This window comes from Plecotus auritus (genome assembly GCF_963455305.1).
Source record: "Plecotus auritus genome assembly, chromosome: 9".
In the NCBI taxonomy this organism is placed as follows: domain Eukaryota; kingdom Metazoa; phylum Chordata; class Mammalia; order Chiroptera; family Vespertilionidae; genus Plecotus; species Plecotus auritus.
The window spans coordinates 5,488,193-5,513,320 of NC_137783.1; the positions used below are offsets into that span (position 1 = coordinate 5,488,193).

Genomic DNA, 25,128 nt, shown 5'->3' on the forward strand with positions numbered 1-25,128 from the left:
CGCGTCAGGCACAGAGCTTGGAAGCCGGCCCCTCATCTGCCTGCCTGGGTTTGCACCGCACCATCTGCGTGAGAGCTGGCAGGACGCTCCTCACCGCCGTCAGCCTGTTTCCTGGTAAGCGGAAATCACGCAGTTTCATCACGGCCATCGGGATGATCACAGACCATGACCCAGGTGAAGCCTCGCCCTGGACCTGCCACGGCCAGGTCACCCCTTACTCGACCTGTGCCTCCTCCGGGGTCAGAGCTCCTTCCTCCCCGAGGAGGGGCTGTGACCAGGACCTGGAACTCCAGTCCCTGTGAATACACCCCAGCTTTGATTGACAGCCCACCAGCAGGCTTCTCTCCATGGTACTGGGGAGCAGGTGGGCTCTGCTGACTGAGAGCCTGCATGTTGTTCCTCTCGGTTTATGCAGATGCCAGGGACCAGCTCAATCCAGTCTGTGGATCTGAAGTTTCCCCTAATCCCGGAGTGACATCTGATTGATCCAAGTGTGAAGGTGGCTGAGCTTGCTGCTCCGCTGCTGTGCAAACCATCCCCGTGCTGTGGTACCCTTCAGCTCAGCAGGGCGATAACCACTCTGAAAACGGTGGCCACGCAGGTCCACTTTCAGGGATGCGCTCCGCGTGCCGGCACTGGGCTCTACTCCCCGTGGATCACCCAACTGAACCCTCACACACCTGCCAGGCAGATGCTGGGCCTGGGCCTGGGCCGCCGGGTTCCGTGAGAGGCGACGGAATCTCTGGATCCGTCACATATGTGAACAGAGACCTTTAACATCCAGCGAGAGTCTCATGCCGGTAAAAGGCTGGTGATCGATGTGGATCCTGAAGATGAAGTTTTATGTCCCTCCTATTTTCACTGCCCGTTCGTTCTAAAGGTTTATGGGGGTAATAAATGTCTACTGAAATCTTTGACTTTGTACAGAATCATAAATTTACAGATAAAAGATGGGCCATCCCGGGATAAAGTGCTGCCGTGGATCCCCCAGATAACTCATTTATTTTATGTTTCTAAATATTCAAGTAAATGCCTGCATTTTAAGCAGCAGCTACGTGAGCACAGAGCTCCACTTCCCGAAACAGAAGGTAAAGGCCAGGCTTCCTCACTGGGAATTCACGTGTGGACGTCAGCTGACTGCACATTCGGGGGACGGTTTCTGGGCTCTCTGCGCTGACCCACTGGTCTGTATGTCTGTCTTCTCGCCAGCAAAGGGTGCTGAGAAAGCTGGATCTCCACACGGTTCTGGGCATTGCAGGAAACGCAGACGGAGGACGATGGAGCTGTTTCTCAGCGGTTATTTATCCCCAGAAGGTGAGCCGGTTCCACGTGGGAAACGGTGATGCATGGGTTCCTGCAAACGCCCTGCTCACGTGAAATCCCATTCTTTTTCTTTGTGATTTGTGGCGGCTCTTGTGCATAATTTTTAAATCGGCCTCAAAATACATCACATTGCCTTTCCAAGGGGAGAAAGAACGCCTCGCTGCCAGAGGGTGTTGATGATGGAGCCTGTGCCCAGCTGAGTCTCCATTCGGTGTGGAATGTCCGGTCCTCAGGTCACAGCCCTTCATCACGGAAGATGTTAACGGTGGGAGACACCGAGTGTGCAGGAACGGGAACTTCTGTGCCGCCTTGCAATCATTCTGCAAATCTAAAACCGTTCTAGAGTTAAACGTCTACTTTCAAACAACACAAAACATTGCCGGATAAAAGTGAACAGAGAACCAGCAACCCTTGGGGAGTAGCAGGAGTCTGTATTCTGTATAATTAAATTCCCAGAAGAAGGAGAAGAGGGAGAACGGCGCAGGGAGCAACGATATGAAAGGAATTTAATAAATGCCAAGCATGATAAATTCAAAGAAACCCATCACTGGGCACCTCACAATCAAACTGATGGAAATGTAAACACAGAAAAAAAGTCTAAGCAGCAGCAAACGAAAAGTGCTGACTTCTCCCCAAAACAAAGCGGCAGGGGACGCCGAGACAATACCCAGAATTTCACCCGCCAAATTAGAAGTCTACATTCAGCAAAAAAATAAAAATGAAGGTGGATTAAAGACATTTTTGAAACAAAAGTGGTGAGAATGTGCAAACAACCGACCTGAGGGACAAGAAATGTGGCAGGAAGGCCTCGGCCTGGGCGGAACTGGGGCAGATGGGATGTGGGCCTGCGGGTGCAACGAGGGGCAGATACGAAAAGGGCAAAAGCCTTTCTCCTTCCTCAGGCCCTTGGAAGACAGGTGGCTGTTTGCCAATTAACATCCATGAGTCGCAGCTTTATACTCTGTTGGGCGAAACTATACAACAGCGATGGCAAAGCGTGAGGGTAAACGAGCAGGGGTTGTGTGGATCTCACGCTTTCTGTGACACGGAAACACACTAACATGGGAGATCATGACGAGCTGTGGACGCACGCGTAGTCTCTAACCACTAGAGCAATGACAAAATAAAAACAAGAGGACTTGTTCCAAAACAAGAGAAGATCTAAATGGGAATACTATCCAAATAGTTGAATAATCCAGAGGAAAGCCAGAAAGAAGGAACAAAACACAAAAGGGATACATGAGAGAAACTAGCAAGGCAGGTCAAACCATCCTTGTCAATAGTCACATTTAATGCAATGGCTTAACCACTCCGAAATTGCCAGAGCGGGTTTAAAACAACAACAGCAGAATCCAGCTAGCTACTGCTCACAAGACAATCAATTCGAAAGTCAGGAAAAGATGTCACATGCATGCTGAGCTATTTCTCTTTTTTAAATATATATTTTTAATTGATTTCAGAGAGGAAGGGAGAGGGAAGGAGATAGAAACATCAATGATGAGAGAGAAACATTGATCGGCTGCCTCCTGCACACCCCCTAGTGGGGATCGAGCCCCAACCCGGGCATGTGCCCTGACTGGGAATCAAACCATGACCTCCTTGTTTAAAGGTGGACGCACAACCACTGAGCCACACTGGCCAGGCCCCATCGCAATGTTTCAACAAGAATAAAGCTGGCTTCTGGGTGGAGGTATTATCAGACATACTGAGGTTGCTTCCTGAATGATAAAAGGGTTTATGCTCCAAGGATATATAACAATCCTGAGGTATCTGTTGCTAATAACTGGAGTCCAAGATACAAAGGCAAAACTTGGCAAAATTTAAGATTAAAATAGACAAGTCACGAATGACAACAAGTAAAAAAAAAAAATGATTAAGGATACAAAAGATGTGTCCAACACTGTCAACCAATTTCACCTCACTGACCTTTTTTTAAGCAAACACACGTGCATACGATACATTCTGTATGATACTATTTGTTCTGCAAGTGGGACATTTAAACTCATCAATCTATCAATCTATCTTGGGAGGTTAAATCCAGATCAGTCTGCCTCCCAGGGCTGGACGGTGAGGGATTGACGGAGAAGAAGCAGGAAGACTCCTAGGTGATAGAAATTTCTATATTACAACTGAGTTGTGCGTTACATGGGTGTATGTGTTTACCAAAGCTGAGTGAATGTGCACTTGAGAGCTATGCATTAACTGTGTGTAGATTATAACATAACTATATATATAAAACTCTAATATGCAAATAGACTGAACGGCAGAACAACCAAACGACCGGTTGCTATGACGTGCACTGACCACCAGGAGGTGCACGCAGAACATGGCAGGCTTTGGCAAAAGGCGGCAGAGCATGCAATATGGCAGGCGTCAGCCGCGGTAGGATGGTGGAGCAGGTGAGAGGGGGCACCAGACCAAGGCAGGGCTCCGGTCACTGTCATCGGGGCAAACTCTGGTGGTTACTGAACATTCTTTGTTCCCCTGCACCACTGACCTGCCTGTTGCTTGCACCTGCTGGCAGTGCCAGAGCCACCATTTGCACCCACTGCTGGTGCCTGGTGCCGGTCCCAATCGCTCGGCGCCGTCAGCAGGTGCGAGTGGTGGCTGCCAGCCCCAATCGCCCCTAAGGGCTTCTCCACCTCCCCCTGATCCTGAGGGGCGATTGGGGCAGCAGCCACTGCTCACACCTGCTAATGCACTGGCCCCACTCACACCTGCTGCCAGCACCAGCCCAATAGCTCCACACCATCAGCAGGTGCAAGCGGTGCCAGCTCTGTCAGTGCGTGGGAGCAGCTGCGGCAGGAGCAAGACTTCTGGCAAACAGGGGACCGGGGCCATGGTGGGAGGGGCTGGGCACGGGTGTGGAGGATGGGCCAAGACCTGCCCCTGTGCCCACTGCAGCCTCGCAACCCACAGTTTCTTTCAAGGTGCACAAATTCGTGTACTGGGCCCCTAGTCATATATATATATATACACACACACACACACACACACACACATATATATATATATATACACACACACACACACACACACACACACACACACACACACACATATATATATATATACACACACACACACACACACACACACATATATATATATATATATATACACACACACACACACACACACACACACATATATATATATATATATATATACACACACACACACACACACACACACATATATATATATATATATATATATATATATATATAGCCAGCATAACGCCAGAACAACCGAACGACTGGTCGCGCACTGACCACCAGGGGTAGACGCTCAGTGCAGGAGCTGCCCCCTGATGGTCAGTGCACTTCCACAGCGGGAGAGCCACTCAGCCAGAAGCCAGGCACAGGAGCCTCTCCCGCCTCTGGCAGGTGCAATCTCCAGCAAACAGACTGCAATCCCAACACCCGGGTGGTGGCGGTGTAGCCTACATGACCACGGAACAGCCATCGCCAGCCCTTGGAACTCTCCCTTCAGACCCTGTGGCTGCACCGCACCCCTTACCTATTGCCCTCTGAATCTCTGGATGCGGGCTCAGGAAAAACCCACAGAGGCGCTTAATAAACGTACTGCCTGGGCCTGCCCCCATCTCAAGAGCAAGTGCTGGTGAAGCCCAGCCCAATGACCCATTCATGTCTGCGGGCAAGCCCTTCGCAACTTCCACCTACCAACCGGCCCCGGCCCCATCTCCCGGAAAGGTCCACGACCTGGCACTGAATACCCACTCCTGGATCCCTGCAGAGCGCTAGTCGGCTCCAGTGGGCAGAGGGCCACCAGCAGGTGCTGGCCTGACCTGTTTGGTTCAGGCAGCCCCACACTGGGGCCTGGAGTTACATGGAAATTTGCCCCCCGCCCCATACCCTGCAGGTACAATCTACTGCGAACAAGTGCAGCATGGAACGTTGGTGCGTGACTGGGACGACCTTGATACTAATGCCAGACCCCTGGAATGCCTCCTCAGGCATCAGGGCCATGTTCCACCCCTTAGCTATTGCTGTGTTCCTTCAGATGCGGAACTGAAATATTAAGAACGCGCCTTACCCAGGACCGTGATCTGCCTCTCTGTCCTTCCTTCCTACCACCCTCAGCTGCCACTTCCCACCTCCCGAAAGAGTCCTGGAAAAAAGTGAGAAAATCCCAATCTGATGAGCGGGTCTCCCATGGGTGTCCACAGCGGAGTCCATCGCACCCTTCCCGGGTCTGGCCTGCATCCAGGCTCCCTCTGGGCTCCCACATTCCCTACAGATCCCCAGTGGCTCCTGCAGGCGGGCAGGCCCACAGATGGCAGCTCCTGTGGATAGATACCCCCCCCCACAGTGCTGGTACCTGGCTCCAGGGATGCCCACAACCCAGCCAGAACTTGCCATGAGGCCCAAACCCCATAAGCCTATAGGTACAATCTCCAGGGAATGGATGAAGCATGGACACTCAGAGTAACCAGGAGGAGCCTGATATCGCTGCCAGGCTCCTGAAACTCTGCCTTGGGCATAGAGATAAAATCTCATCCCTCACCAATTTGCCCCAGAGCTACAGAGGAAGGCAGCAATATAAAAATGGCCACAAGGTGGCAACTGACAATTGGGGTAAAAGTCAGAGAGATGGATCCGAAGGGTGGGGGCATGGAAGAGAGAGCACCCCCTCCCTCCAAGATCCCCAACTTTGTATTGTGCACCTCCAAGCATCTCTTATCCAGCTCTGAACAGTGGAAAGCATTCAGCACAGCCCAAGGTGTTCACTGGGGATGGGGACCTCCTGGCCAGCAAGGTGCGACCCTGGCCGCAAAAGGGACATTTGGAAATATTTTTCCAGGAAGGTGCAGGGAGGAGGACAGACTCCCCACGTGACTTCCCGGCGGCTCAGGGAACGTGGAAACTCCCCAGGCACATGGGCGCGGGCTCCCAATTTCCTTTTAATGTGCACAAATCCATGCGCTGGGCCACTAGTATCCTATATAATAAAAGGCTAATATGCAAATCGACAGAACAGCAGAATGACTGGTTGCTATGACGTGCACTAGCCACCAGGGGGCAGACGCTCAATGCAGGAGTTGCCCCCTGGTGGTCAGTGCACTCCCGCAGGGGAGCGCCGCTCAGCCAGAAGCCGGGCTCACGGCTGACGAGTGCAGTGGCGGTGGCAGGAGCCTCTCCTGCCTTCACGACATCCCCTGAGGGGTTCTGGACTGCGAGAGGGCACAGGCCGGGCTAAGGGACTCCCCGCCCCTCCCCCAGTGCATGAATGTCGTGCACCCGGCCTCTAGTATAAGATAATATGACTGATATGATGTGACATAATGTAGCATAAAAAATTGAATAAGATTTTCGAAAACTTTACAGTCAGGGTCTGACTCTTCTGACTCACCCTCAAATCTGAGGCTCTGTCCCCATAGTCCCAGAGAATACCATTTCTGTTTCATCAGCAGCCTTGGTAATGCACGGCTTCTTAAAAAGCAATCAAATAATTACAAGGCCCTGGGCTGATGGTTGTTCAGTTCTGCCAAGCCGCCTAATTGTGGCTTCTGTTGAGGGACTCCCCACCTCCCCACAAACATCCCTCCCACTCTGGGGATTGAAAAAGCAAGTGTCTGTGTCTCTGAGATTTGCCTTCAAGCTCCTGACCCCCACTTTGCAAGGTCAGGGAGATTACCCATGCCTGTGACTGCCACCTTCTGCAGCGATTGTCAGATGCCATTGATTGTCAACACTTCTCACTTTCAAAGAACTTAAGGTGGAGAGAAAAAGCTCAGAATCAATGACATACTGGAACATTTTATAAATCAAATGAGCTTTAACACTAACAATGAGATGGCTGCCAGACAGGTACTAGAATTATCAGGGTGATCAGGACAATTGGGACTGTCCCACCCCAGGGGCGTGCCAGCCACCCCCACCCAGTGTCTGTAGAAACAGCTGAGCTTGCCCTGGCCCTTCTCCACACCCACAACCCTCTGTCGACCGGTGTCCAGGCCTGTGTCCCCTCCAGGCCCATCCTGATGGGATGAGGGACTTTACTGAGCCCCCTGTGGTGGGAAACCCACCCCTCAGAGCCTACAGCCCCCTCCCCTGGCACTGTCCCCCTCCTAGCTAGGACCTCTGCCCTCCAACTCCAAGCTCCTGGCTGGACAGGGCCTGACCGCCCTGGTGGTCTGTGCTGCAGCCTCCCCTCCCCTCCCTGCTGTGAGCTGAGCTCTCCCCAATCAGTCATCTAAATGCCTCTCAGCTCTTCTCTTAAAGGCACCTGCCTCTCAAACTCAAATTGCTCCAAACAGCAGCACCTGGCCCAAAGGGCCCTGCCAGGCCTGTCACTAGCGTTCCCACCATTTCCCCAGTCGCCTCGCAAGGTGTCCTACCTCCCTCCCCCTACCCTTTTCATCCCTCAGATCCCAGGCAAGACCCATCTCAGAGTGTTTGACTCCTGACCCTCCTTTCCCATTGGGACCATCTATCCCCCTCTCCTCTGGGCCATGACATTGAATCCCTGACTCACCCCCCTCCCTACCCTGGAGGATGGCCAGATGATCTTCCTCAAGCAACTCATCCCAGCCAAGCTCTGCCCTCAGCTGTCCTTCATCTAGAACACTCACACTAACTAAGCTCTGTCCTCAGCTGTCCTCCATCTAGACCGATGGTTGCCAACCAGGGTCCGCGGACCCCTGGTGGTCCATGAAGTCCTAAAGGTTGGCGACTGCTGATCTAGACCCATGGTCGGCAAACTGCGGCTCGCGAGCCACATGCGGCTCTTTGGCCCCTTGAGTGTGGCTCTTCCACAAAATACCATGGCCTGGGAGAGTCTATTTTGAAGAAGTGGCATTAGAAGAAGTTGAAGTTTAAAAAAGTTGGCTCTCAAAAGAAATTTCAATCATTGTACTGTTGATATTTGGTTCTGTTGACTAATGAGTTTGCCGACCACGGCAAACTACCTCAGACCACTCTAGACCACTCTACCTCAGCTGATCTACATCTAGACCACTCAGCCTAGTTATCCCTCAATCTAGAACACTAACCTCAGCTCTGTCATGGAGCTCAGAACCCGGATAGAGGTCAGGGCCCTGAGACGGAGGTCTTGGCTTCAGGATGGAGGTCTGGGCCCAGACATCCATCCAAGGCTCAGACCTGATTCCGGGCTCAGAACTTCATGGCAGGACCCCATTTCCATAGCGGAACTCGGACCTCCATCCGGGACTTAACCTCCATCCGAGGCCATGACCACCTTCCAGGGTGCTGACTTCAATCTCAGGGCTGGAACCTCTATCCCAGGGCCCAGACCTCCATCCCATTACCCAGACCCCCATCCCGGAGCCAAGACCTCCATCCAGGGATGAGACCTGAATTAGGAGCCCACATCTTCTTGGCAGGACCCCTATTTCCATGACAGGACACAGACCATCATCCAAGGCCTTAACCTCAATACGGGGCCTTAACCTCCACCCAGGGGCTTCACCTAAATCCAGGGACCTAACGACAATCCCAGAAACCAGACCTCTATGCCAGGACCAGGACCTGCCAACCAGGGCCCAGAACTCCATCCACAGATCAGACCTCAATTCGGGGCCCAGACATTCAAGGCAGGACCCTTATTTCCATGGCAAGTCTCAGACATCCCTCCAGGCCCCTGACCTGGCTTCGGAGCACTGACTTCAACACCGGGGCCTGGACTTCTATACTAAAATCCAGACCTACTGGCGGAGGCGCAGACCCTGATTCAGGGGCACAGACCCTAACTCAGGATCCACACCTACATCCAGGGATCATACCACAATTCGAGGCCCAGAACTTCAAAGGAAAACCCCTATTTCCATGGCGAGCCTCAGACCTCCATCCAGGGCCTTGACCTCCATCTGGGACCTTCACCTACATACGGGTACCTGACGTCAATCCTGTGGCCCAGACCTCTATCACGGAACCAACACCTCCATCCCAGGGCCCAGACCTCGATCAAGGAGCCCAGACCCACATCCTATGGCCGTAACCTCCATCCAGGGATCTGACCTCAATTCGGAGCCCACACCTTCATGGGAAGACCCCAATATCCATGGTAGAACTCAGCCTTCCCTCCGGGCCCTGACCTGTCTCCGGGGCGCTGACTTTATCTCGGGGCCCGTACCACTCTCCCGGAACCCAGACCTACATGCTGGGATGTAGACCCCCACCCCAGAACCAAGACCCCCATCCCGGGGCCCAGACCTCCAACAGGAATCAGACCTCAATTTGGGGCTCAGACCTTCAAGGGAGGACCCCTATTTCCATGGTGGGACTCGGACAACTCCCTAAACCTGACCTGTGTCCGGGACACTGACTTCAATCCAGGGGCCTGTATTACTATCCCAGGACCCAGACTTACACGCAGGGGCGAAGACCCCCATCCCGGGGCCCAGACCTCAATCCAGAGATCAGACCTCAATTCGGGGCCCAGACCTTCATTGGAGGACCCCTATTTCCATGGTGAGACTTAGACTTCCACGCAGGGCCTTCACCTACATCCGGGTATCTGACATAAATCCCATGGCCCAGACCTCTATCCCAGAACCCAGACTCCTTACCGGAACCCAGACCCCAATCCAGGCATCCGGACCCCCATCACAGCGCCCAGACATCCATTCAGGGATCAGACTTCAATTTGGGGCCCAGACCTTCACGAAAGGACCCTTATTTCCATGACACGACTTGGACTTCCCTCCAGGCCCTGACTGTCTCCGGAGCGCTGACTTCAATCCCGGGGCCTGTACCACTTTCCCAGGACCCAAACCAACACGCCGGGGCTCAGGTTCCCATCCCATAACCAAGACCCCCAACCAGGGGCCCAGACCTCCATCCAGGAATCAGACCTCAATTCGGGGCCCAGACCTTCATTGAAGGACCCCTATTTCCATGGCGAGACTTAGACCTCCATCCGAGGCCTTCACCTACATCCAGGTATCTGACGTCAATCCAGTAGCCCAGACCTCTATCCCGGGACCCAGACTCCTTACGGGACCCAAGACCCCAATACCAGCACCCAGAACCCCATCCCAGCACCCAGACATCCATTCAGGAATCAGACCTCAATTTGGGGCCTAGACCTTCATGGGAGGACCCCTATTTCCAAAGTGGGATTTGGACTTCCCTCTGGTCCCTGACCTGTCTCAGAGGGCTGACTTCAATCCCAGGGCCTGTACAACTATCACGGGACCCAGACCTACATGCTGAGGTGCAGACCCCCATCCCAGGGCCCAGACCTCCATCCAGGAATCAGACCTCAATTCGGGGGCCCAGACCTTCATGGGTAGACCTCTATTTCCATGGCGGGCCTCGGACTTCCCTCCAGGCCCTGACCTGTCTCCGGGGTGCTAACTTCAATCCCGGGGCCTGTACCACTATCCTGAGACCCAGACCTACACTCCACGGCCCAGAACCCAATCCTGGCACCCAGAAACCCATCCCAGCGCCCAGACCTCCACCCACGGATCAGACCTCAATCCGGGGCCCAGACCTTCATGGCAGGACCCCTAATTCCATGGCGAGACTTAGACCTCCATCCAGGGCCTTCACCTACATCCGGGTATCAGACGTCAATCCTATGGCCCAGACCTCTATCCTGGAACCCAGACACCTTACAAGACCCCAGACCCCAATCCAGGCACCCAGACACCCATCCCAGCGCCCAGACCTCCACCCACGGATCAGACCTCAATCCGGGGCCCAGACCTTCATGGCAGCACCCCTACATCTATGACTAGACTCGGACCTCCACCCGGGGCCTTCACCTACACCCTGGGCCCTGACTCAATCCTGGCCCTGGACCTCTATCCCAGGACACAGACCTCCTTACCCTAGACCCCAATCCAGTCACTCAGACCCCTATCCCAGGGCCCAGACCTCCATCCAGGCATCAGACCTCAATTCGGGGCCCAGACCTTCATGGGAGGACCCCTATTTCCATGGCGGGCCTCAGACTTCCCTCTGGGGTCCTGACCTATCTCCGGGGCCCTGACTTCAATCCCAAGGCCAGTACCACTATCCTAGGACCCAGATCTACATGCCGAGGCCCAGACACCCATTCCAGAATCAAGACTCCCATCCCGGGGCACAGAACCCCATCCCAGGATCCAGACCTTCATCTGAGGATCAGACCTTAATTCGGGACCCTGACTTTCATGGCAGGACTCCTATTTCCATAGCGGCACTTGGACCTCCATCCGGGGTCTTCACCTGCATTGGAGTACCTGATGTAAATCCTGGGATGGGATGTCTATCCTTGGATCCAGACCTTGATCCCGGGTCCCACACTGCCATCCCGCGGCACAAACCACTATCCCAGGGCCCAGACCTCCATCCAAGGATCAGACCTCAATTCTGGGTCCAGACCCTCATGGCAGGAACCCTATTTCCATTGCAAGACTTAGTCCTCCCTTTGGGGCCCTGACCTGTCTCAGGGCGCTGATTTCAATCCAAGTGCCGAGACCTCTATCCCAGGTCCAAGACCTACATGCCGGGGCCCAGACCCCCATCCCAGGACCCAAACCCCCATCCTGGTGCTCAGAATCTCATCCCCAGATCCAGACCTCCATCTGAGGATCAGACCTTAATTTGGGACCCTGACCTTCATGGCAGGACTCCTATTTCCATAGCAGGACTTGGACCTCCATCCAGAGCCTTCAGCTACATCCGGGTACCTGACGTCAATCCAGGGTCCGTACCACTATCCCAGGACCCAGACCTCCTTACGGAAGCCCAGATCCCAATCCAGGTGCCCAGATCCCTATCCCAGGGCCCAGACCTCCATCTAGGGATCAGGCCTCAATTTGGGGCACAGACCTTCATAGGAGGACCCCTATTTCCATGACGAGATTCAGACATTCATCCGGGACCTTGACCTCCATTTGAGGCCTTCACCTACATCTAGGTACTGGACATCAATCCTGTGGCCTGACCTCTAACCCAGGACCTACACCTCCATCCCGGGGCCCAGATGTCAATCCCAGGCCCAGACCCCCATCCTAGGGTCAGGACCTCCATTCAGAGATCAGACCTCAATTCGGGGTGCAGACCTTCATGGGAGGACCCTATTTCCATGGCGAGACTCAGACCTCCATCCAGGCCTTCACCTACATCCTGGTACCTAATGTCAATCCCGCGGCCCACACTTCTATCCCAGGACCCAGAATCCTTTCCGGAGCCCAAACCCGAATCCAGGGGCCCAGACCCCATCCCAGGGCCCAGACCTCCATCCCAGGATCAGACCTGAATTCGGGGCCCAGACCTTCATGGCAGGACCCCTATTTCCATGGCAGGACTCAGACCCCCATCTGGGGCTTTCACCTATACCAGGGGCCCTGACTTCATTCCTGGGCCCTGACCTCTATCCCAGGACACAGGCTTCCTTATCAGGGTCCAGATGCCAATCCAGGTGCCCAGACCTCCATCCCAGGGCCCAGACCCCCATCCTGGGCCCAGACCCCCATCCAGGCATCAGACCTCAATTGGGGACCCAGACCTTCATGGCAGGACCCCTATTTCCTTGGTGATATTTAGACCTCTATCTGGGCCTCTGAAGTCCCTCTGAGGCTCTGACTTCAATTCCGGTGCCCCAACCTCCATCCTGGGATCAAACCTCAATTCAGTGCCCAAACTTTCATGGCAGGACCCCTATTGCCATGTGGGGAATCAGACCTTTATCTGGGGCCTTGACCTCCATCTGGACCTTCACCTACATCCGGGTTCCTAACCTCAATCCTGGGGCCCCTCCCTCTATCCCGGGGCCCAGACCCCATCCCAGGGCTCAGACCTCTTTCCCAGGATCAGCCCTCAATTCAAGGCCCAGAGCTTCATGGCTGGACCCCTATTTCCATGGTGCAATTTGTACCTCCAACAGAGGCCTTCACCTCCATCCGGGGACTTGACCTACATCTGGGCCCTGACCTCAATCCTGGGGTATGGACCTCTATAACAGGGCCCAGTCCTCCATCCCAGGATCAGACTTTAACTAGGGGTTGCTAACTTCAATCCCAGCGCTGGGACCTCTATCCCGGGGCCCAGACCTCCATCCCGGGATCAGACCTCATTTCGGGGCCCAGACCTTCATGGCAGGACCCATATTTCCAAGGCGGGACTCAGACCTCCATCCTGGGCCCTGACTTCCATGCCAGAGCCCAGACCTACATCCCACAACCTACATTTCCATTTGTGGTCCACACATCCATGGCAGAAAACAGACTTCTTTGTTAGGACAGGGCTGTACATCCAGTGTCCAGACCTCCATCCCGGGCTGTCCTCCATCTAGACCACTCATCCCACCATAGCTCTGCCCTCTGGTGTACCTCCATCTAACTACTCAGCCCAGTTCTGCCTCAGCTGTCCTCCATTTATACGACTCACCCCAGCACAACTCTTCCTGCAGCTTTCCTCCATCTAGACCACTCAGCCTAGCCCAGCTCTGCCCTCAGCTTTCCTCCATCTCAACCACTCTCGAAGCCTCAGTGCCATCACAGAGACACACCCACAGCCTGCTCCCCCTCCTCTTCCTCTGTCCTGGGGAACAGCTCCTCTGTCCTGTGAGGCGCATTGTGACACTCCCTGGCACCATGACCCATGTCTGTTTACCCTACAATCTGAACAAGGCCATCCCAGAGGCCTCCCGTCAGCCCCCAGATGGCATTTATCGAGAGCCAGGGGGAGAGCAAGCCTGTCCCCGAGACTTCCCTAACCAGTCCAGCCGAGCCACTTCTTTCCGGGACTTGCCTGTGTGAGAATAAACAAGTCATCTTCTCTGTCAGAGAACAGTTTAGACAGCCGCCATGTTGGCCGCATGGCTTGCAGCTCCCCTGGGGGCCACCATCTTGAAACGGCAAAGGCCAACCCCTCCCTTTGAATTAGCCAATTGCAAAAGACTGTGCGCCTGAGCTCCAATCAACAGTGAGGGGCAGGTCACATGCGTCAGAATTAAAAAGCTGAGCAGACCACCTGCTCGCAGTGCACGTGCTTCCAGACCATCTAAAAGTAAGGATACTTGCCTTGCTGCCTGGCTCCTGAGTATGTTTTGGTTCTTCTAGGACCCCCTGAGTATGAGGGCTCGCCTTATTCTTACACCTGCACAGGTCCGCAGTATAGGACGGTGGAGCTAAGAACTGTGGGTGGCTTGCTCCCCGCCTTGGAGGGCCCAGAGTTCTGGTCTGGCCGATGGGCTCCATCAGAGGGGTATCTTCCAGGCCACGTCTCACCACCATGAGGATCAGAGAGGAAGCACAGCCATCACCTGGTGGCCATGGCTGAGAATCAGGTAGCGATGATCCACTCCCAAATCCCAGCCACGGCGATGAAACTGCTCACTTCCCACACCTGTTCCCATAACGGGCAACAGGAAATGTGCTGGGTCCAAGCAGGTTTCCCAAGAAAACCTGCACTGTTATATCACCAAGACGTCGGAAACACTCGCCAACGTCCACTCTTGGGGCGTAATATTGATGTGCTGACGTCCCTCGAAATGCGGCCTTTGTGTTTGACGCTCATGGCTTTGCTCTGGGGGCCTCGGTCTCAGCCGGTCATTGCCTAGACCAGCCTGGGCCGGCGTTCAAGGCTGGCCAGGGAGCCGAAGCACCGGCTGATTATCTGCCTCAAGCGGGGAACCTGTGGGGATGGTCAGGACAGCGTTGCCTTTGACGATCTGATCCACGGAAACCCACCGGTACAGGCAGGGCTTTAAAAAGTGATTGTTTAAATGAAGTGGATCTTTTTATTGCAAAAATACATCACAACACGCTTTAAGGTTGAATTTCAGCTCAGTAACCGCAAACATGATTCAAATGATTCATGGGGAAGTTAATGACCAACACTGTTGTCTTTTAAATAATCTAATAAAAAGCTCATTAATGTTGGGCGAGATACCGGTTGCGCGCACCCACACAGTGACGTGTTCGTTTACTGTGGTGAAACTAGTCGGGTTCTGTCAGACTCTGTTGTTCTAAATCCGACACCAGTGGCATTTTCCTCTAACCCTGGCTTCCCAGCTGGTTCTTTCCCAACCTGTAACCCGGCTCGGAAATGCACCTGCAGCACAAGCACAGGCCCTGTCTCCCCCGGGCAGGCAGGCAGCCCCTTGCCCTTCCTCCTTTAGAACAAGCGCCGCTTCCTGGCTGAGGATCAGCTGAGGGGCCCTGGGGGTGTCCAGCAGGAACTCCTACCGGGCAGTGCAGGCCACAGGCGGGGTGAGAGGGCAGGGGGCACACAGGAAGTCCCTGTTCCTGCCTCGATGAGAGGAGGGGCATGGGACTCGACGAAGCCAGCAAGTCAGCGGTCCTGGTTCTCCTGCTCATTAGTGATTTGCTGGTGGCTCAGACCAGAGCCGCTCGGAGGGAGGGCTGGTTCCGTCATCTACACGGAGCTGGTGCAGCACCTGGCCGGCCACCAGGTTGCTAGAAAACGCCAATGACATAAGATGCTCCCGCATGGGTGCCCAGGAGCCGGGGTGGATGCTGTTTGCTTCACTGGGGGCAGCACCCCATGTCCAGCCTCTTCTCCATGCAAACCTGCCCTGGGGCTGCCCCCACATTGGCCCCGTTAGCTGTCTTGCACGACACTAATGTCCACGTCCACTGGGTGCCAGGGCTGAACTGTACCAGCCCCTGCGGATCTGAGACATCCTTTGTCCCTCGTGAAACCAAACCGAGTTTCCTGCACATGTTTATTCCCCTCAGGGACAGACACCTGGAGAAGCCATCAACTACCAAACGCCTTCAGTGATGGATTAACTTAACCTCAACAAAGTTGTAAAATGATGCACAGCCAAATTATAAGCTAATTACATCAAACGAGTCATGTTTGTAAAGAGGTAGAAATATATGCACATCGCAACATAGGTATCTAGGAATGAACATAATGGATTGTCTTAAGTTAAACAAATGAATGCTGTTTCTCTCCAGTGGTTACAACGATGAAACATTCTCGCTCACTTAATTGCTTTGCAACATTCTTAGCAATTATACCCGCCTGCCCCTAAAGCAGCCTTCAATTCGAAGGCGCCCTGGAAGCCGAGCCCTCTATCTGCACGTGAGGAGGGAGGGGACCGTCCACGTGGGCACCGTCTGTCCTGGACGAGAAGCACCTCAAAGCAAACAGAGAACAGAGGGCCAGACGCAGGGTCACGGGACCCGGCACTGATGAAGTAAGTCCTCCCTTAGCATCGTCCATCAGTTCTTGGAACTGTGGGAGACGACGTACAGCAAAGCCAATTTTACTACAGGCTAACGGACATAAACTAGGGTCGAGCTCCGACGCACTCATCCGTGTTGTAACTATTCGAAGTTGAAGGAAACGATGTTGTCTGAGGACCTGCTGTATCGGAGACCTGGGTTGTACTTACGAGTGCGGACGGAACACTTCTGTTTCCGCAGCTGGGGTATTTATCTGACGAAACACAATGCTCAGAGGCCGGCAGCCTTCCACGCTCAGGAACGCCTCATGCGCAGACAGGTCCACGCGGGCACAGTGAGGCAAAACTCCTTCGAGTTGCTCGGCGTCAGTGATGCTTGGCGTGTGCCCTGACGTGGAGAAGAACGTGTTGTTAGTGCGGCCAGTGGGCTGGGGAACACTCGCTTCTAGGACCACAGGAGAGAACCGTGGCTTCCAAGCTGTGTGCTTTCAAAACCAGTGCAGAAATGCTTTCAGAGTCTTCCCTGCTTGACAGAAAATTGATCTTGACAAACTCAAAAAATGGTTACTCCCTCTGACAAACAGGGAGGGTGAGGAGTCTGAAGGCAGAACACGGAATAATGCTGAAAACCGAAGAATCACAAATGAGAGCCGTTTAGAGGCAAGGAGGAAAAGGGAAGGAGCAATTTCACCCCAAGTCCTCAGGATGCACACTCTTCCTGCAAACCTCCGCGGACAGAAGCAAGGCTCCCAGCTGTCACTCGGCCTTGCCCCCCACCCCCCGTCCTCTGCCAGGGAGACCTTCTCAATAAGCCACTTAGGACAAGGAGGGGGGACGTGCTCTGAGCAGCGGGGCTATGTCGATGTTGCAGGGTCCAGGGTGCTTGCAGAGATCCTGGGGAGATCATACCTGCTGGCCACGCTGCACACACGTGTAACAGGACAAGAAGGTAAGGAGAGGCTGTCTGCCTGGTGCAGGGGGGCCGGGGGGAGGGCAGGTGACATGACATGTTCTGCCCGGGCAGCACCGAAGAACTGCTGCTCAGGACCCGAGACCCACGCAGCCCAGCCCGGCCAGTGGACAGTGAGGCTGGGACGAAACTGTACCAGGGCTGGGCATTGCACTTGGTTTGCTGAGGAACAGCATCGCATTGACTACTCACCTGTAGCCACGGGTAAGAGGCGGACAGACAGGGCCCCCTCTGCGGCCGTGGACACCTCCCCAGGAGCACGGAGCCCGCCAGAGGCCAGCTGGATGGAATAAAATTTGCTGGTTTCCTCCCGTTTGTCGCCCTTGAAGGAGCTGATGACATGCAAGGAGAGCCGCTTCCTGGCAGCGCGGTGTTAGTGCCTGTCTCGTGAGGAGTTCCCAGCAGAAATAAAAGTAGAAAACTTACAAACTTGCAGACGTGGCATTCAAGATGCAAACTGTGAGTCATGCACTTGAAACTAATAAGCCCGCAATAAGCGTGGTCCCGGAGCCAACACGGACTGACACGGACATGCCACAAAGCATAAAACGTCTCCTTCCGAGCCCTGTTGACAGCTCCCATAAAATGCAATACTCTCTCAAAATGCTGGCGTCAATCAAACGGCCGCCTGACACATCCTCCGTGTGAAATCTTTCCTTTTTCTGTGGGAAAAAAAAATCAAAGGAAACAGAAGTCCCCAGAAATGCCAATTATTCTAAATACTAGAAGCCCAGCGTGCGAAATCGCGTGGCCCCGCCCACCGGTGCACGCCCCGCCCACCCACGTGTGCCCGCAGCCTCCTGGTGACCAGTCTTTATCGTTCCGCCATCAGGACCAAGGGGCTTTTACAATAGAGTTATGTGATATCTGAAACCTGAGCTCTAGCCCAGGTCATGGGCAGCCCACTGTCTGGGGAGCTCTTCCCCCAAATGCCCGCAGGAATCTCAACCACACCACATGAAAAACAGTCACCTCCCGCCAACTGGGTGAGCCCAGACCTCCCCTCTGAAGCGTCTCCACCTCCCACGGCCTTGACCTGCTCCCGACCTGGATGGTCACAGCCTTGACCTGCTCCCGACCTGGATGGTCACAGCCTCCCAGGGTCGCCCACTGACAAACTGTTCCGTAGGTCCTGCCCACTTTCAGACACTCATCCCTGCCTCTCCTGGAGATGGCACCCCGTGCGTGTCTTCCCCAACGGAGCCACCCGCTCTGTGCCCATCCAAGATGACGCTCAGAACCCCCTCGAGTTTCTGAGACGTCATCTCCCTCATTCACGGCTGTGCCCAAGCCCTGTTGTGTGCACATAGTAGGTGCTTAATAGATGCGCGGTGCCTGGTGGGGTTAGAAGGCTCTCTGGCCCAGGGCATCTTGTCTTCGGTTACCCTTAGAATTCCAGTGTCTGCAGGAAGCCGGCGGAGACGCCCTCTCTGCTTGGAGGGGGCCCAGCTTAAGACCTCAAATGCCAAGTCAGAATGTACCCACCAGCAGGAGTGACGCCAAATGCAAGGACTCTAGTATCGGCTCCGATTCTCGTTTAATCTAGATTGTCTATCTCTGTTCTATTTCTCCAGACTTTCGGTTACAAGATGACCAAAAATTTAAACACCCTGGCAAGGTTACCTCATAGGTCCCTGTAAGACACCGAAACTTTAAAATCAGCATGAATTACATTAATTGCCTGGTGCCGTGGTAGGTAAGGCAGAATCTAATGACTGCAACGCCATCGCATCTTAGTTTAGAGCGTGTGCCATGAACAGGGCTCATCTGCATGTGCATGGGGTAGACATACATATGTATGTGCTCAAAGAGAAAGGGAACTTGTCGTCAGGAATCTGGTGTCATCCATTTAAGCAGAGTGACTGCAGAGGCATTCTCGTGCCCACTTATATATTCAATTTCTCCAGCGCCTAATACATCTTTTATCTTCTAGTTCAAAGGCATGGAGGGAAGGAGGGTGTGGAGGTGAGTCATGCTGGTAGAGTCACGTCTGCGGAACTTTTACCGAAGCCCGTGGTGAGGGCCCCCGCAGCATGACCGACCCGGACACGCCCGAGTGCAGCGGGCCTGGTGACAGACCCAGATTTGTTTGCTTGTTTGTTGTTGCAGAAGCCCAGACGGACAGCCATAAACCAAGGAAGGACTGGCTGAGGCCTCAAGGGCAGAATGGCTTGGCCAGCAATGACCATACCACTCTTTCTGCTCCAAACCCTGCAGGTCCTGGCTGCCCGTACAGGAGGGCGTGTGCACCCCAGGTTCAGCCAAGCAGAGCCCAGGCCCGGAAAGCAAGGTGAGCGGCGCCAAGATGCGATGGAGTCGTGAGCAGGGGCGTCAGAGGTCAGACCTCCCGATGGGTCTGGGCCAAGTCAGGAATCTGTGCTTGGAGGGCTCTGTTCCCGGGGCTTTCACTAGACTCGCCCCCTGCTGGCTGGACGCCTCTCCTGGCTGCCTCACTCCTGCCTGTGAATCATCGCTGCTCGGTTCCCTGACTCCCCATAAATCCTCTGAGCAATCAATACTGCGAACAGCCAATACGTGATCGATCAGTGCTGGAACCTCTGCAACTGAGGACCCGACTCAACAGAATTCTTACCAGAAGCGTTTGTAGGAAACAAATCGGGTGAGCAGGTGGGTGGCTTCTAATTATGATGAGAGACTTAAAGATAAAACGAGTTCCAAGCTGAAAATTTTCAGCCTAAGATATGACCAAGGAACTGGGAGAATCTGGCTGCCTTAAATGAACTCCTCATCTCTCGTAGCCAGAAGTCCTTGCCGAGTCTGACTCCAGGGCTGTTCAATCATAACACACGTTGGCTGTTATATTCATGGCCTCTGCAGATCTCTGCAGTGAGAAGCAGGACACTGCTTGGAAGGGAGAGGGGGTGAACAATTAGAGGAGGGGTGTTTGGGAAGATCACGATGAGTCCGGGGCCCCTCACAAACCACCAGCCGCTTCTACCCTGCTGCGCTGCTCCTGCCGGGGACCTGGACCGGCCTCACCAGGTGGGGACCCTGCGCAGGAGGCCCACGTGCTCACACAACCCTCTCCCTCCCTTTACAACAGACTCTTCATGACCAGAAAGCTAATTGTAACATCCAACCCAAGCAAAGACACCCCACAGAAAGAATCCTAAGATCTACTCACTAATGTCAGAAAGAAAACGTGAAGAATGCATGTGGGGATGGATTCGAGGGCGCTGGGCCTGCGAGGGAAGGCATCGTCCAGATAAAGTCTAACTTATGAAAACTGGGAACGTGCAGAGATTCCGGATCCACGGCGCCAGCGTGGTCACCTGGGAGGGCTTAGCTGACCCCAGCAGTCGGCTCTGGCTGGGCTCTGCGGTAGTTTATCCTGCATGAGGTGGAGACGCCAGGAATTCTGTGGTGCCATGAAGAGCAGGAGCTCAGCGATTTGGTGAGCCGGGACTGTTGGGTCCGATCCAGGCTCGTAGTTGCCCATATCAGATTCAACCCCAGCAGGCTCTACCCAGAGGACGTGTGAGCTGGCATTTCCAGAAGGCCATTGTCACGGCCTGGAAGCCATAGAGCCGTGTTCCCAGGAGAGGCAGCTGGACAGGGTTTCAGCAGAAATCCCTCTGCCGTCACAACGGCTACCCTGGGCCTCCGATGCTGGGGACCGGATGCTGGGACCTCTCCCACGACTGCTGCTCACACTTGCCTCTGAGAATCCTGGGGTGTGTCCGGCTGTAGCCTCTCCCTCGTGTAGATTTGTCTCTCCAGATCCTAGGGACAGGAAGGCTCCCTCCAAGGGTTAAGGACGTGCTAAAGGAACCAACCTGCGTGTTCTGCAAAGGACATTTTAAAACCCGACCTAAGATCGTCGGCCTGTGCCTCACAGAGCGGGGCCTGCCATGTGTGTTGACTCACTGATTTATTCAACAAAGATTTGGCGTTGCTGTGCTGGAAGCCGGTCACAAAGAGGGCAGAGCCCCGGGTTTGTGGGAAGATCTCTTCACCCACATGGGAGTCTGGCCACTGCGGTTGGACACTGTCCACATGTTGTCTGTGTTCAGATGACGTTACGGGGGTCTTATTTGTCTTGACCCATTGTGGTCACAGGGGGGCTTTGTCCCACGTGCGTGTGCTGGGACGGGGGCACCAGGCCAGCTCCAACATCAGAGGACTGCATTCCTCTTTCCCAGCCCCTCCCCCGTCTCCGACATGCCAAGGAACTGAAACATGTTCCAGAGGTGCGCCTCCGTCCACAGCAGCAGGATGGAAATGGACGCCTTGCTTTTTACCATGAAAACCTCCATTCCTCTGCCAAAGCCGGGTGTTCATTCACATCGCCATGTCTTCGGAGATCACTGAGTGTTTGTGAGTAGGTTGTGAAACCGTGCGATCCTTCAGCTGATGTTGGCTGTTTTAAAAACAGACTCATTTTGCATGTTGAAGCAAGAAAATGTTACAGTATAGACAGACATTATGCAGATTTTTTTACCTTAAATCTGAGATGGGGGGTGGGAGGGACTTTTTTAAAAAAAGCATTATCTTATTCTAAATAGCTGCTGAGGTGCACGGTGGCATAATCGCTATGATTCAATAAAAAAAAGGGGGGGGCTCATCTAAATTGCAGACGGTGATAATATTGAGACTCCACAGATAACTTTTTGCTGCAAATGTATAGAATAAATGATCTCATAACATAATAAAGTCGCTGGTCCTCTCTGTTTGTGGTTCATATTAAAACTTCACTTGTGATGTGACTGTCAGGCAGGTTTCCCAAAACATCCCCGCGGGACAGTGAAATTGAATAACCTGGATCATCTACCAGAAATAATAATAATAAAAAAAGGGACACATTCTATGCTATCAGTAAAGTCCCGAAACTTTGTATTCGAGAATGAATTATTCACTAAAAGCTTTCGGAAAAGTCCTGGTGTTGCAAAACCAAGTTTTTGAACAATGAAAGGAGTGATCTTTTTAAAAATAAACTAGCATGGGTGCATCCTTTCTTAGAACTGACTGTGCAATCAGAGCAATGGAGTCAGGTCACAGGAGCAAACCCACTGGGAGAATGTCCCTATGGCCCCTCCCAGGGAGGCTGCCCCCTTACCTGGGCCTTGGAGACAGGACCTGCCTTCCCCAGACCCAGACAGGTGCCCGCAGAAACAGTCTTAGGAGCTGGGGACCCGGATTAGATCAATGGGGAAAATTTACAAAGTAGCCGGTGGAGCGTTAACAAATGTAGATACATTTTTCTACAGCGACACATTGGAAACAAGACATTTCTTCCTGCACCAAGCCCACCTCACTAGCAACAGTTTAACAGTCCCTCTTACTTACCACTCACCCCCCACCATCACACCGCTTATCTCATTCTGCTGGTTTGCTATCTGTTTTAACAATATTTCACAGCACAAGCAATTCAAAGATAGTCCCCTCCCCCCAAAATCAGAAAAGAAATAGATCAATAAAATAAGTGACCCAAGGTCCGCTCCCTGGAGATGACCACGGCAGTGTGTGTGTCACCTTCCCATTGACCTACCAATGTTCACTGTTGAGGGTTCGGTGTTAAATTTCCTTCCAGTCTGTATGTTCCGATTCTTCACCCAGAGCGCCCTGAGCTCATGAACTGGCGGGACCAGAGGCTGGGTCCAGCCAGGGCAGCCCAGCTGTCCCCCTGGACTTTGCTTACGGCCAACTGCCACGTGACTGTGCACAAGCATAAAGGGACAGGACGGATGCTTCCACAAAGGGGAAAAACATAAAGAATCAAACTGCAAGGCCCCAGGCTGCGCCCATCAGGTGCAATGAGCTGTCCTCTGATACCTGCTCAGGGCGTGGGGTCGCTTTTGCTGCACCTTTACCTGTGCACACGATGCTGCAGCTAACGGTTCTCGAACACTCTATTCTTCGCCATTACATGCCGTTTCGTGTCATCTTTGGAATAACCCCACAAGGCAGGGGCCCTGTCATTCCCATTTCAGCGATGAGAACACTGGACACAGAGCGATGTGCCCCTTTGCCGAGACCACCCACCGGTTACCATGGGGTGGGTGTACACTGAGCCTCGGCTCCCCCGAGACCACCACTTCCTAGAGCCCTTGGCTTCTAGACGTGCCCAGCCTCCGTTCTGTCAGGAAAAGCACCTGTTTGTATTCTTCTTGCTTTGGTGCCTTCATGTTTCTGCTCTTTAAATATTTAATCATTCCAGGGGGTAGGGGAGGCTGGGGGAAGGTCAATGGGGGGGGAGGAGATATAGGTACTACTATATGTAATACTTTAAACAACAAAATAAAATTTAAAAAAATAAATATTTAATCAATCCAGAGCTTACTTTGTTCTTGCAGTTTGAAGAATTGAATTTACCTTTTTCTCCACAAATGTAATCAGTTGTCCCGCTACCTTTTAGCCAACAACCCAGCCTTTCTATTTCTAATTTAAGAGCCACCTGTAGCCTCTATACCGATGTCGTCTGCAGGCTCCGCGCACGTCTTGTTTCTCGGGTTCTCCATTCCCTGTCCGCCTGAGTCACACTCCACGCTCTTCTGTCTCCCAGACACTTTCGTGTCTGCCAGGGCAGCTTCCCCTGAACACCCTGAAAATCGGGCCCCGCTCTGTTCGCTCGCTCATCTTGACAACCTTCTGAGCTGTCGAGGGTTTTGACTGGGTTTTTGCTTTCAGATCAATTAGGGGGAAATGGCATGTTTAGAATATTGAGCTATTAATCCCTCCATTCGTTCATCTTCGTTTATATCTTTTGGTAAAACATACAGATTGCTTCCTGGGAGACTGCGTGGTCTGGAGCTGACCCAGGAATGAGTGTCTGGTTGCTGCTATGAAGTCGCTTCATTCACTGCGCCTTCTGACCGCTGTAGTGTTTGGCAGGTGCAGGCCCGGTGGCTTGGGTGTGGCCTCTATCGGCCATCCTCCCTGTTCATTCCCATCGTTTCTCAGGTGATGCGTTTACACTTCTCAGATGGACCGCATAGGACCTGTGTGGGGTGGCTCTTCCTGCATTTTCCAGGGTGACTTTATAAGCACTCTTCTCAGAACAATTAATGTGACCAGGATCCTTCCTGGCCCACCTCCAGGCACGTCCCAGGGAGGGCCCAGGGAGCGGCTCTGTGCGGGTGCCAGGAGGAGGGCGGCGGGGTGAGAGGGGGAGAATGTCATCAGAGCAGCGGTGACAGATTTGAATCTGCTCGGATTTGGAAGTGATCGAGAGGCTTCCAGCCTCAGTTAAAAACCGGGAGCAGCTTTGGCACAAAGAAACGAAGGTTTTACTCTCCTGAGCCTCCATCTCTATGCAGAGTCCCAAAGGGAAAAATTCACACCAATCACATCAGAGATTTATCACAGGAAGTTCCATCATGTTTCCTGTAAGCCTCGTCATTTATAAAAGTGGCAGGTTATTCGATTTTTCCGAGTCCGACTTTCTCCAGCACCTGAGTCTTCTGGATCCAAAAGCAGAGGGGGTGCAGGGAGTGGGGTCTCAGGCTGAGCTTGGTCACGGGACGCAGTGCTGGCCTGTGGGGACTGCGGCCTTTCGGGGTTCCCAGCAGATGAAGGAAGAGCGAAAGGACAAGGACTGAGGACAAGGACGGAGGACAGGGCAGGTCAAAGTGAGGACTGGCTGAGGTCCTCGTGCTGCGCTGGGGGAGGCGCCCGCAGTCCTGGCCGTGAGAATCGCGTGACGCCCAGGAAGACATGGGCGCCGTGCTCACAAAGGG

The 25,128-nt window shown here is 53.5% G+C and overlaps 1 long non-coding RNA gene across 1 annotated transcript in view; it reads right to left on the bottom strand.

Moving 5' to 3' along the window:
• Window positions 1-16,781: 16,781 nt before the first annotated feature.
• LOC308234420 overlaps window positions 16,782-25,128 on the bottom strand; it is a 109,880-nt gene continuing 101,533 nt past the window's right edge. The window contains exons 3-4 of the long non-coding RNA XR_013959056.1: window positions 17,624-18,093; window positions 16,782-16,849 (exon numbers count right to left, since the gene is read on the bottom strand). This is a non-coding gene — a long non-coding RNA (uncharacterized lncRNA). The remainder of the gene's footprint in view (window positions 16,850-17,623; window positions 18,094-25,128) is intronic.